The sequence below is a fragment of the Hevea brasiliensis genome, chromosome 15 (genome assembly GCF_030052815.1).
Source record: "Hevea brasiliensis isolate MT/VB/25A 57/8 chromosome 15, ASM3005281v1, whole genome shotgun sequence".
Lineage (NCBI taxonomy): Eukaryota > Viridiplantae > Streptophyta > Magnoliopsida > Malpighiales > Euphorbiaceae > Hevea > Hevea brasiliensis.
In genome coordinates this window covers 4,279,177-4,291,161 of record NC_079507.1, presented here as the reverse complement: position 1 = coordinate 4,291,161, position 11,985 = coordinate 4,279,177, and the positions used below count along the sequence as shown (strand labels likewise).

Sequence of the window (11,985 nt, the reverse complement as noted above, 5' to 3'; positions counted from 1 at the left end):
ATTCATTCACTCATTAAATTCCATCATTCTATATAGAGACACTTTGGCTATTGATTGTTCTAGAATTCTTTTTGAGCATGACTCTCTCTTTTGATTGGTTGGTTTGGGAATTTTAGATGATATTTGACTTGATGGCTAAGCGATGAAAGTTTAAATAAGCATTAAATTCTTTGCATTTTTGAAGGATGGGTATATGGATTATTGGTATGGCTAAAGGTATGTTAAGTTACTTTAATAAGTGATTTTCATAGCTCTTTGGACAAGGCACCCCTAAAAATTGCATTATATTTTAAAGTTTGCTTGAGGACAAGCAAAGACTTGAGTTTGGGGGTTTTGATACATGCATTTTGCATAGTCATTTAGGTTTAATTTCATGGCCATTTTACTTGATTGTTAGTCACTTTTAGTCAATTTTATTAGTTATTTAGATAGTTTTTCATGATTGTCAATTTTTGGATTAATTTGTAATTTTACTTTGTTTTGTAGGAAAAATAGTGTTTTTGAGGGACTAAAAAAGAAAATTTTCCAATGAGGAGTGATTTCTACAGCCAAAGATGTCAAAAACAAGTTTCAAAGTTGAAGTATGCATTGGCTAAATTGCGCATAACTTGCCGCATAAGTTGTACAGTTCTACACAGGGAGAAGAAGCAATTTTCCAAACCTGCCGAAATCTGCATAAGTTACTGCATAACTTATGCAGATTCATGCCTTGCTCATGCAGCTTCACACAGAGAGCCCAGAAACTTGCCAAAAACTGCATAAGGGACTGCATAACTTATGTAGTCCACTTATACAGTTTTATAGAGTCTTCATAATAAGCTGGCAGAAGATTCCCACATGAAAACAAACCTCAAACACACCATTTTAGGGCTACTTGTCAGAAAAAGATATAAATAGGCCCTTATCTCATTTTAGAAAGGGAGGAAGAGACATAAAAGGGAGCAGCAGTAGGGGAAGAGTCAAAAAGAGGGAGCAAAAACGTCACCTCTCCATTTCTAGATCAGATTTGGAGTTTTCTTTCCTTTCTTGCATATTACCTACCTTTCTTGTATTGGGTTTCTTAGTTCTTAGCTTAGATTAAAGATTTATTTCCATATTAACTTAGAATTTCTTGTAAATATTATGGATAGTGGGTAGTTTTCATCAGATTCTGGAGTTGGGATGTAATATTTGAGATATTTTATGGATTTTGATTGGGTAATCCATATTTTGTGGTTTTCATGAGTTTTATTCATTTCTTGTGTGCTCAATGACACGCTTAGTGTAGGATCCCATTAAGTGTTGTTCTTAATCCATGGTTGAAGCACCGAAAAGGAGAAAACTTTGTGATAGATAATCAAGAAATTGGACTTAATTAACTTAGATCTAGAAATAGACTAAGGATTAAGAGGATTTACAGATTAATTAAGGAACTTAATGAGTCTTGATTAATTTTAACTCTACGAAAGTAGGATTAGATTGATTAAGGCACTCTTTGTCCCACTCGAAAGGGTATTCAAAGGATTTAAGAATTAATCTCCTTAAAACCCGTAATATCCATAAGATTGGATAACCAATTTAAAAATCCCAAAATAGCTTGAATATGAACTCCCAAACTCTGAAATCGCCCTTTTTATCATTGTTAATTTCTAATTAAATTTAATTACTTGCCATTTTAAATCTTGCCATATTTCAATTTGTTATTTTAATTTGATGCAAATTTAGTTAAATCATTACATTGTTGAATAGATTATTAATTTTGCACATATGGATTTCACACTTTAATATCTATCAATTTATTGCTTTAATTTCAAAAATAGTTTAAATTAGCCAATTTTCATATGAAAAACTCGATCATTAACACAACTCCTCGTGAGAACGATATCTTTTCTATATTACTTGTACGACTCGTGCACTTGCGGTTAGGCCACATCAATAACCGAACAAGAAGTACCATATTCGGTGCCGGAGCACCCTATCTTATCTTATCATGTCCATTGTAAATTTTAATATCATTTAAAATAGGCAATCTATGTGTAGAAATTTTTTTTTTTCACACAACTTGTTTCTATGGAGACCCAGACAGTGCCTCTTCCGTTTTGTTAGCATCTGGCGGGTTCCCCTAATTACCTGTTAACATGTTCATATTCATTTCACACATTTCTATATCATATTTTCCATGTCAATTTATGTCATTAAACATTCATATAATTTGCTCATATTCATTTCAAATAAGGACATCTCATTTCATTCATATAAAAGTTTATACATAATAATTTACAATCTCAAAATATGATTAAATAATGTTCATGTACAATAAACCAAAATACTAAGTTTAATACATGGGCCCTACCAATAAAATATATACAACTGAGGTGACAAGTAGACACTAGAAAATCTTATCGGTCTCTGTGTGAGTACTATTGCTGCTGCTGATCTCCAGTACCAATGCGATGGAAAACCAACGCGCTAAGCATAACGCTTAGTAGTGCATAATTTATAATAACAATAACTAAACAATTGAAATAATAATGGCAATTCCTATTTCTGGGTCTTTTATATTTTTATTTCACTTTGGAAATAATTAAAATTATTAGGATCTTTTTTGTTTACTTATTGTATATTCAGTCTTAATTAATCATTATCAGTGCCCAAGAAACCTATAACAAATTATAAAAGCTGGATACACGGGAATATACTAGTTAGACAGCCATATGTCTATCCAGTATACGTTGGTCATATCAGGCATGAGGTATGCGGGTAGGCATTTAAGCCAGATATAATATTAGGCACAATGGCCAACGGGCAGGCATGAGGCCTTTAGAACAATCATGTCAAACAGATTTTATCTGTTAATGATTATTCTTATGGGCAATATTGCTATCTGTAGTCCCTAATTGGTATACCAATTGATCCAATTTAAATAAATAAGTCTATGTATATTATGGGTAAATAAACATTAATACTTATTTATTAGAAATATTTATTTCACTATACAGTGGGAAAATATGTCCCACATACATCTTTCATGTGATTTAGTGTTTAATGGCTTGTTAGAGTTGATTTCCTACTACAAGATAATTTATCTAATGGACCTTTCTTTAGGTTCAGTTTTTGTATCTCACATTTACTTATCAGTTTGTAGCCACTGTTTGGCCACACTTCCCCCATGGAAGTTGTTCCCCTATGTCTTATCTTTATTTTCCCTTTTTAATCATGTCAATTTGATTTTTAGAACTCAAGTTATGGTCGGATAACCATAGCTGACTCATTTCTAAATTCTGGTTCCTTAACTAGGCAACTTTTGGACTTAGAATTTACCTAATTAATGGAATATGTTGCAGTCACTTTTAGGCATGGTGATCTTCATAGAAATTGTTGTCCAATGTCTCATGATCATTGAGAAATTTGTATCATAATTTTTCAAGTTTTGTGGAATTAATTATGGCCAATTAACTGACCTAGGCTCATATACCCTATTCCAACAGGTGTTCAGTTCAGGTCAGTGACTGCAGGTCAATTTTCAAGATTCTTAAATTCATAATTTGAGGTAGGTTTCTAAAACAAAGTTGTAGCCCTATTTCTTAGGTTTCGAGAAAGGTATAGCTCATCCCAATTGGATTTTTCTAGTGAAAGATATGGCTAAAAGACTATTCTGGGGTCAAGTGAAGTTTAGTCAGATTCTAGGTTTTGATGCAGTGATTTGTTCTAACTATTTGACCTAGTTTTCTTGATTTCTGGGTGTTGGTCAAATACCAATTTTGTAACCCTGTTTCTTAGGTTCCTAGAAAGGTATGGCTCATCCCAATTGGATTTTTCTAGTGAAAGATATGGCTAAAAGACTATTCTGGGGTCAAGTGAAGTTTGGTCAGATTCTAGGTTTTGATGCAGTGATTTGTTCTAACTATTTGAACTAGTTTTCTTGATTTCTGGGTGTTGGTCAAAATACCAATTTTGTAGGTCTGTGTCTTTGGATATTTTTCCACTGGTTTCATTTCATTTGAGTTTTTGTAGACCAAGTTATAGCCATTTTGCCAAAACTAGTCGGGTAAGTTTATGTCCAGTAGTTTCTAGACAACCTAATTCTTGACAGTTTTGTGACCCAACTTGGGCTAGCTATTTGGTTTGGTTTTTGGCATTTCTGGGTTCAATGATCTTCATGAAAATTGTAGCCCTATATCTAAGCTTTCCAATGGTATCAAATTCAGGTTATTTGGACCAGTATAGAGGGAGTTATGACCAAATGAACAATGGTCATTTTCTGGGTTTTGTGCAGGGTTATCCATATTTGGGCAGAAATTTAATCATGATTTTGATGAAATTTGAGCATGGTGTCCACACAAAAAATGGGCTATTTTGAGTCTAATTTCACTTCTAATTGGCTTCATACCAATTGGAGTCACACAATTTCAGTTATGACTCAATAAATACACTGAACTCATTGAGTCCCAACCTGCAGAAAATAAGCACTCCCAATTTTCAATTTCCTCTAACTCCCTTACTTCAATTGGCATACATAGCACTTCTATAAGCAACAATCTCATCTCAATTAGGTCAATTTCAACAATTTCAAAAAATCCCCAATTTCATATACACAAACCCTAATTTCAATTATCCAATTGATACAAACTTAACACATTTACACTTCTAATCATATCAACTTATCAAACATCCCCATGGAACCAATTTTCATCATTTAAAACCATCAAACCCCAAAGAGTTTATGGCTGCCAAAATTCAAATGTCTCTCTCCCTCAAATTTCCTTTTTAATTTCATGAAATTTACACTTGGTTTAGCATGATTTTCATGCTTAAAGAAGAGATTAGGAGTTTAGTGCACTAACCTCTTGATGACCCAACTTCAACTTCAACTTTAACTTTCTTACTTCTTATGGGTACCTAAAGCTTCCTTATGCAGTGGGAAGGATTTTCAATGAAGAGGGCTAAAGGTTTTGATGGGTAAATGAAGAGGAAATTAAGCTTTAAGCTTGACAATAATGGTGGAAGGGAGAGAACCAAGCAGCCGGCTCATGGAGAGAGAGAAGTGGTGGAGAAGAAGATGGTTGGTGAGTTTTGTCTCTTGTGGGTATTTATATATTCTATATGTTGTACTTAAATTTTTAAAATTTTAAAAGCCTTTTTCTTTTCTTTTCTTTTCCTTTCTTTTCTTTTTTTCTTTTCTCTTCTTCTTTTTCCTAATTAAATTCATAATTTTTAACTTATGTTAATTATTTCATTCTCTCAAATTTTATTTGGACATTTAGGTCAAAATTCACCTCTGGGGGTGAAATGACCATAATTCCCTTCGTGGTGCTCATCGGGTTGTTTTTATTATTTTTATACTAATTAATAAATTCTCAAATTTTATTTTATTTTCTCTAAATTTATCCTATATTTTCTTAGCATTTATTCCATCTATTTATGCCTACTCACTATAGTTTAAGTGTAGTTTCAGACATTCTGGCTATCCCAATAGACATTAGTCGTCGAAACAGTAGAATGTGCAAACTACCTATGGTGAGGGCATTATAAGATGGGAGGAGAATCAGGGTTGGTACTTGGAATGTTAGATCACTTATAGGAAAATTAATGGAGCTTGTGGATACCTTGGAAAGGAGAAGGGTGAATATTGCTTGCATTCAATATACTAAATGGGTAGGAGAGAAAAGCAAGGAAGTGGGTAATTCAGGGTACAAACTGTGGTTTACCGGAAAGGAGAGAAACAAGAACAGAGTGGGTATAATCATAGACAAGACATTGAAAGACGCTATAATAGTTGTGAAAAGAGTAGGAGATAAAATTATACTAGTAAAGCTAGTATTAGAAGGAGAAACAATAAATGTAGTTAGTGCTTATGCACCACAAATAGGACTAGATAGTGAGAGTAAACAAAGGTTTTAGGAAGATATGGAAGATCTAATACAAAGCATACCGAATGAAGAGAATGTTTTCATTAGTGGAGATTTGAATGGACATGTAGGAAGTGATAGGTAAGGTTATGAGAATGTTCTTGGAGGTTTTGGTTTTGACAGTCGAAATGAGGAGGGAAAAAGTATCTTGGATTTTGCTATGGCATACGACCTAATACTAGCAAATACCTACTTTATAAAAAGAGAGTCACATTTAGTGACTTTCAAAAGTGGGCAACATATAATCCAAATTGACTTCCTCTTAATTAGGAAGACAAATAGAGCTCTATGCAAGGATTGCAAAGTCATTCCAGGAGAGGCTTTAACAAATCAACATCAGTTAGTGGTCTTGGATGTCAAGTTTAAGAACAATTCAAGTAAGGTCAAAAGAAATAGTGTAGCTCGAACAAAGTGGTGGGAGTTCAAAGGAGTAAAGCAAGTGAAGTTCAAAAATGAGCTTCTCGAGTCCGAAGCATGGAAGCTGGATATGGAGGCCAATGATATGTGGATACAGATGGCATCAAAGATTAGAGAAGTAGTTAGAAAAGTACTTGGAGAGTCTAGAGGACATGGACCAGCCTCAAAAGAGAGATGGTGGTGGAATGAGGAAATACAAAAGGCAGTGAAGAGAAAGAGAGAATGGTATAAGAAATTAGCTAAATATGATAATAATGAGGCATATGAATAGTATAAGATAGCAAAGAAAGAGGCAAAAAAGGTAATTAGTCAAGCAAGAGCGCAGGCCTTTGAAAAGTTATATGAGAAACTTGGAACTAAATAAGGGGAGAAAGATATTTATAGATTAGCAAGGAGGAGAGAAAAGAAATGTCAAGATCTCAATCAAGTTAGGTGCATTAAGGATAAAGAAGGAAAAGTATTGGTGAAAGATGAGGACATTAAAGAAAGATGGAGAAATTATTTTGATGATCTCTTTAATAATAGTCAAAGTGGACGTGAATATAGACTATAGAACAATAGAAAGGAATGTGAATTATACTAGAAGGATTAGAGCTTTAGAAGTAAAGGAAGCACTTAAGAGAATGAAAGTGGGTAAAGCCTGTGGACCTGATGGAATACCATTTGAAGTGTGGAAGTGTTTGGGAGATATGGGAGTGGCATGGTTAACTAAATTATTTAATAAGATTCTAAATTCAGAGAAAATGCCTGATGAATGGAGGAGGAGTATTTTAGTACCTATTTTTAAAAATAAGGGAGACATATAGAGTTGCTCAAACTATAGGAGAATTAAACTCATGAGCCATACTATGAAGTTGTGGGAGAGACTTGTAGAGCATCGACTACGTCATGATACTTCTATCTCTCCCAATCAATTTGGCTTCATGCTCGGTCATTCAACTATGAAAGCGATCTTTCTCATTAGAAGCTTGATGGAGAAATGTAGAGATGTGAAGAAAGATCCACACATGGTTTTTATTGATTTGGAGAAGGCTTATGATAGTGTTCCAAGAGATGTCTTATGGAGAGTGTTAAAACAAAAAATGGTATCTATTAGGTACATACAAGTGTTGAAAGATATGTATGAAGGAGCAACTATCATTGTGTGTGCAATGGGAGGGGACACAAGAGATTTTCCGATCTTAGTTGGATTACACCAAGGATCAGCTATAAGCCCTTACCTTTTTACATTAGTTTTAGATGAATTGACGAAACATATACAAGAGAGTATCTCTTGGTGCATGATGTTTACAGATGATATAGTTTTGATAGATGAGACACCAGAAGGAGTCAATAGAAAGTTAAAGCATTGAAGAAGTGCTTTAGAGTCAAAGGGCTTTAAGTTAAGTAGAACAAAGACATAATACACGCATTGCAAGTTCAGTGAAGGCCAAACTGGTGATAGGGAATGAGTTAGTTTGGATGGAGTAGTACTGTCCCAAAGTAATCAATTTAAATACCTCAGCTTAGTCCTTCAAGTAGATGGGGGATGTGAGGAGGATGTTAGTCATAGGATTAAAACCGGATGGTTGAAGTGGAGACATGCCATAAGAGTTTTATGTGATCGTAAGATTCCCCATAAGTTGAAAGGAAAATTTTACCGTACAGCTATACGACCGGCCATATTATATGATTGTGAGTGTTGGGCATTGAAAGAGTCGTATGTGTCTAAGATAAGAGTTGCAGAGATGAGAATGTTAAGGTGGATGAGTGGTCATACTAGACTAAATAAAGTCCGTAATGAGAGTATTTGAAAAAAGGTAGGAGTGGTGCCAATTGAGGATAAGTTGAGAGAAGGGAGATTGAGGTGGTTTGGTCATGTGAAGCGTAGACATATAGAGGCTCCAGTTAGACAAGTAGATCACATTAGGTTAAAGGATAGAAAGAAAAGAAGGGGTAGACCTATATTAACTTGGAGGAGAGTAGTACAATATGACCTAGAAGCATTACACACTTTTTAGGATTTAACCCAAAATCGTTTAGAGTGGAGAAAGCGATTCCATATAGCTGACCCCAAAGTTTTAGGATAAAGTCTTAGTTGAGTTGAGTTGAGTTGAGTTGAGTTGATATTATTTAATTATACATCATGTGATGAGAGGTATTTGATTCCTATTTTGTTGATGATGACAATAGGAACACAATGGCTTCATTGTAGGATTGGGATTGATGGATATAAAGAATATAGTTGTACTGAGTACCCGTCAGTAGGATTCTATGAAGAATACAAGTTTGTTGAGTAAGTTGCTATGAATATCTGTTTTCTAATACAAACATGATTTTGAAATGTATTTTTTTTTTCTATTACTTATTTCTACGTAATGAACATGGCTATCTATGTGATAAGTTGAAGCATGTGAGGTAATTATTGATGAAAGTCATGATAGACTATTCTACAAGCGAATTATTTTTAGATCGGTGGCATAGGGAACAAGGAGGTGAAGGAAAAAAAATTTAAATTAAGCAATCAGGAAGCTTAGAATTAAAGAAGGGGTTTTAAGTAATGGAGTTGGAAATGGTTTCGGACTTGGAAATAGCATAGTGGAATCAGGTTGAATCGGTCCAAAACAAACCAAATCAGCCACTAATTTCATGAATTTTTTTAAAAACTATCAACAAGATTACTTATATTTAAATTTAAATGACTGGTGTAAAACTTTTTGTAAATTTGTGATGTTTTTGTTTCTTCTCTCACTATATTTCCTTCTTCCTTTGAAATTGTTATCCTCCTTCCCTTAGAAGATAATCAAACTTATGCTTGAAAATAATTATAATATGCCTTCCTTGCTCCTGCTTTATGTTATGTAGTTGCTACACATTTTGACATCTATTCAATTTCATTGGAACATGTAATGCATCTATGCACTTCCTTATAATGAAAAGAGTAGACATGTAAAAGAAAGTCTGATATATCTCATTTTGCTTCTATATGTTAATCTTTATTATTTGATAAATCTTTTTTTTTAAATGACCTTTTCATCCTTATCAATCAAGGAATAACATCTGAAATCATAGAAGTGTACTTGCTTTTATAGTTAAGTCCTAAAAGTTTTTTTTTCTTAATATAAATTTTAACAATCAAGTCCTTTTATTTCAAAAATTGTTCACTATTAATTTTATCCATTAATTGAACGCCAAAGGTACACACACACTCTCTCTCTCTCTCTCTCTCTTTTATTTCAATCCTAATACTTGTAAAAAGTACTTTCTTTCTAGTTTTGTATTCCCTCCCGCCCTTCCTCTTTTCTTGTTCAATTTATAAGAGAGAAACTTTAGTAATTCTTCAAAATCATATAAAATGATCATGGCCAATTTAGTGATGGAATGCATTAATGTATAAGACAAGATAATATAGCAAGATCAATTGACCAAAAGTCTTTAGTTTCTATATAATGCTAATAAGTATAAAATATTTTTCTATTATTTTCCTTTGACCAAAAAAATAAAATGTTTTGCAGTGTTTGATAAATAATAAATATTATATTTTGGGAAGAAACTATTATGAAATAAGTGCTGCATACAACAAAAAGTAATTTGAGATAAATTATTATTGAGTTCTTGTAGTTTGTCATAATTAATGATCATGTCCCTATGGTTTGAAAACTCAACAATTTGCCCCTAAAATTTAATTTAATCAATGATTTCATCCTTCTGTCTATTTAACTTGAGTTTTGCGATAAGTCAAGCTAACCAAATGAGAGATTCTCTCTCTCTCTCTCTCTCTCTCTCTCTCTCTCTCTCTCTCTCTCTCCTATACTCTGCTTCATGACTTGCCCTACCCCCCACCTCCTACTTCCCAACCATTGTTTTAAATAAATGTAATAGCCTTTATTTACAAGTTTCGTGAGATACTGTTTGGTCATATGCTTACAGAGGGTGTTTGGATTAGCTTATAAGCTTATAAGCACTTAATATTTATATGCTAATATGAGTTTATAAGCATTTAAAATTGTAAGTAGTTATTTGTTTGGTTAGAGTGTTTATAAATGGTTAATAAGTAGCTAACATACTAGGTAAAAAAATCCACATAATCGACCATAACTAGTATGAGATGAAAACTTGGTCATTCTTAATGTTATTATTGTTGTTATACATTAAATGCTAGAAACAGTGTGAATTATTTTTTCAAATTATATATATATATATATATAGAGAGAGAGAGAGAGAGAGAGAGAGAGAGAGAGAGTCATGAGGAAAAAGAAAACTTATAAAATTTAAAAATTTATTTTTAAAAAACTTTTTCTTATATTTAAAATCTAAAAATTTTAAGAATAATAGCTTCAAAAATCGTCAAGTGTTTTATGTACTTTTGTTTTCAATTTATTTATCATTTTATTAGTATGTCAACTAATTTAAAAAACAATAAAAACAAATTTATCAATCAACTTATTTATTAATATTTGAAATAAAATTATAATTAATTAAAAATTTTATTATTCACATTATATATATATATATATATATATATATATATATATATATATATATATCAAATTATGTTGCAATGATTAAAAAACAACAATTTTTGCATCGAAAAATGATTAGTTTTAGTTATAATTATGTGAACTTCACAATTAAGAAAAAAGGTTATATTTTCATTCAAGTCGGCTGTCATGTAAATGAATTTCAATTTTGATTATTGAATAAATTTATATGTTACGATAAATTACTAAATTTAAAATATTTGAAAATAATTAAAATTTCACATAGATTTTTTTTTCATTAAGCCCGCCCTTTATGCTTATTTCAATACTATTTTTTAAAGCCAATAAAGATAAATACATGTTGGGAATATATAAGTGTAGAATTCCCATATCGAAAAAAGATGAGATGAGTGAGAAACATATAAGTGGAAAAAATTCATACACCCATTGCCTTGGGTTGGATGTGGTGTCAAGTCTATGAATGTATTCTTTTATATGGCCGATCAGGAAAAATTCTCCCCAGAGATCTCTAACAAGTGCTATTAGATGTATTTTTTTACTTTCAAAAAAAAAAGATTTGAAATCTTAATTTTTCTCTAATTTTTTTAAAAAATATTAGTAGGTGGAGAATGGGGTATACACATTATCATCCTTAGGCCAAGTTTAGATAACATATCAAACTCCAATTCAAGAAAAGTTATTATAATATTTTGAAGCCTTCGCTTGTTTTATAAAAGATCATTTATATCAATTAAAAAATATTTTTTAAGCGGACATTAATAATAATAATAAATTTTAATATATGTTAGTATGATATAAAGAAATGCTATATTATTAATATATTGAAAGACCTTAAGGCTTATTGATGAAGGATTGGCCGAGTAGTAATGCGTATTTAAACTCTATACTTGGACAAATGTTTGAGTAGTGGAGTCACTATTTATGGGATGGCTTATTCAAATGGAGTGATTCAAAAAGAAAAATAAAGTTAAGATAATAAGGAACAATTTCTATGAAGAAAATTTGGCCAAATTCTAACAGCAACATGACCAATGGAACAGTACAAAATAGAACACTAAAACTGAAAATTTGCAATTTTGCTTAAAAGACCTAAGTTTTGAGAAAACAACCAAAACCAACAAAATTGGTGACCAAAATGTGGTATGTGAGTATAGTTGGAGTTCCCATACCTTTTAAGCATAAGAAAGTCAATATTTTGA

At 32.1% G+C, this 11,985-nt stretch overlaps 1 pseudogene; it reads left to right on the top strand.

Annotated features, from left to right (window-relative positions):
- The first annotated feature begins 4,942 nt into the window (after nt 1-4,942).
- Nucleotides 4,943-11,985, top strand: part of LOC131169015 (uncharacterized) — a 38,353-nt pseudogene continuing 31,310 nt past the window's right edge.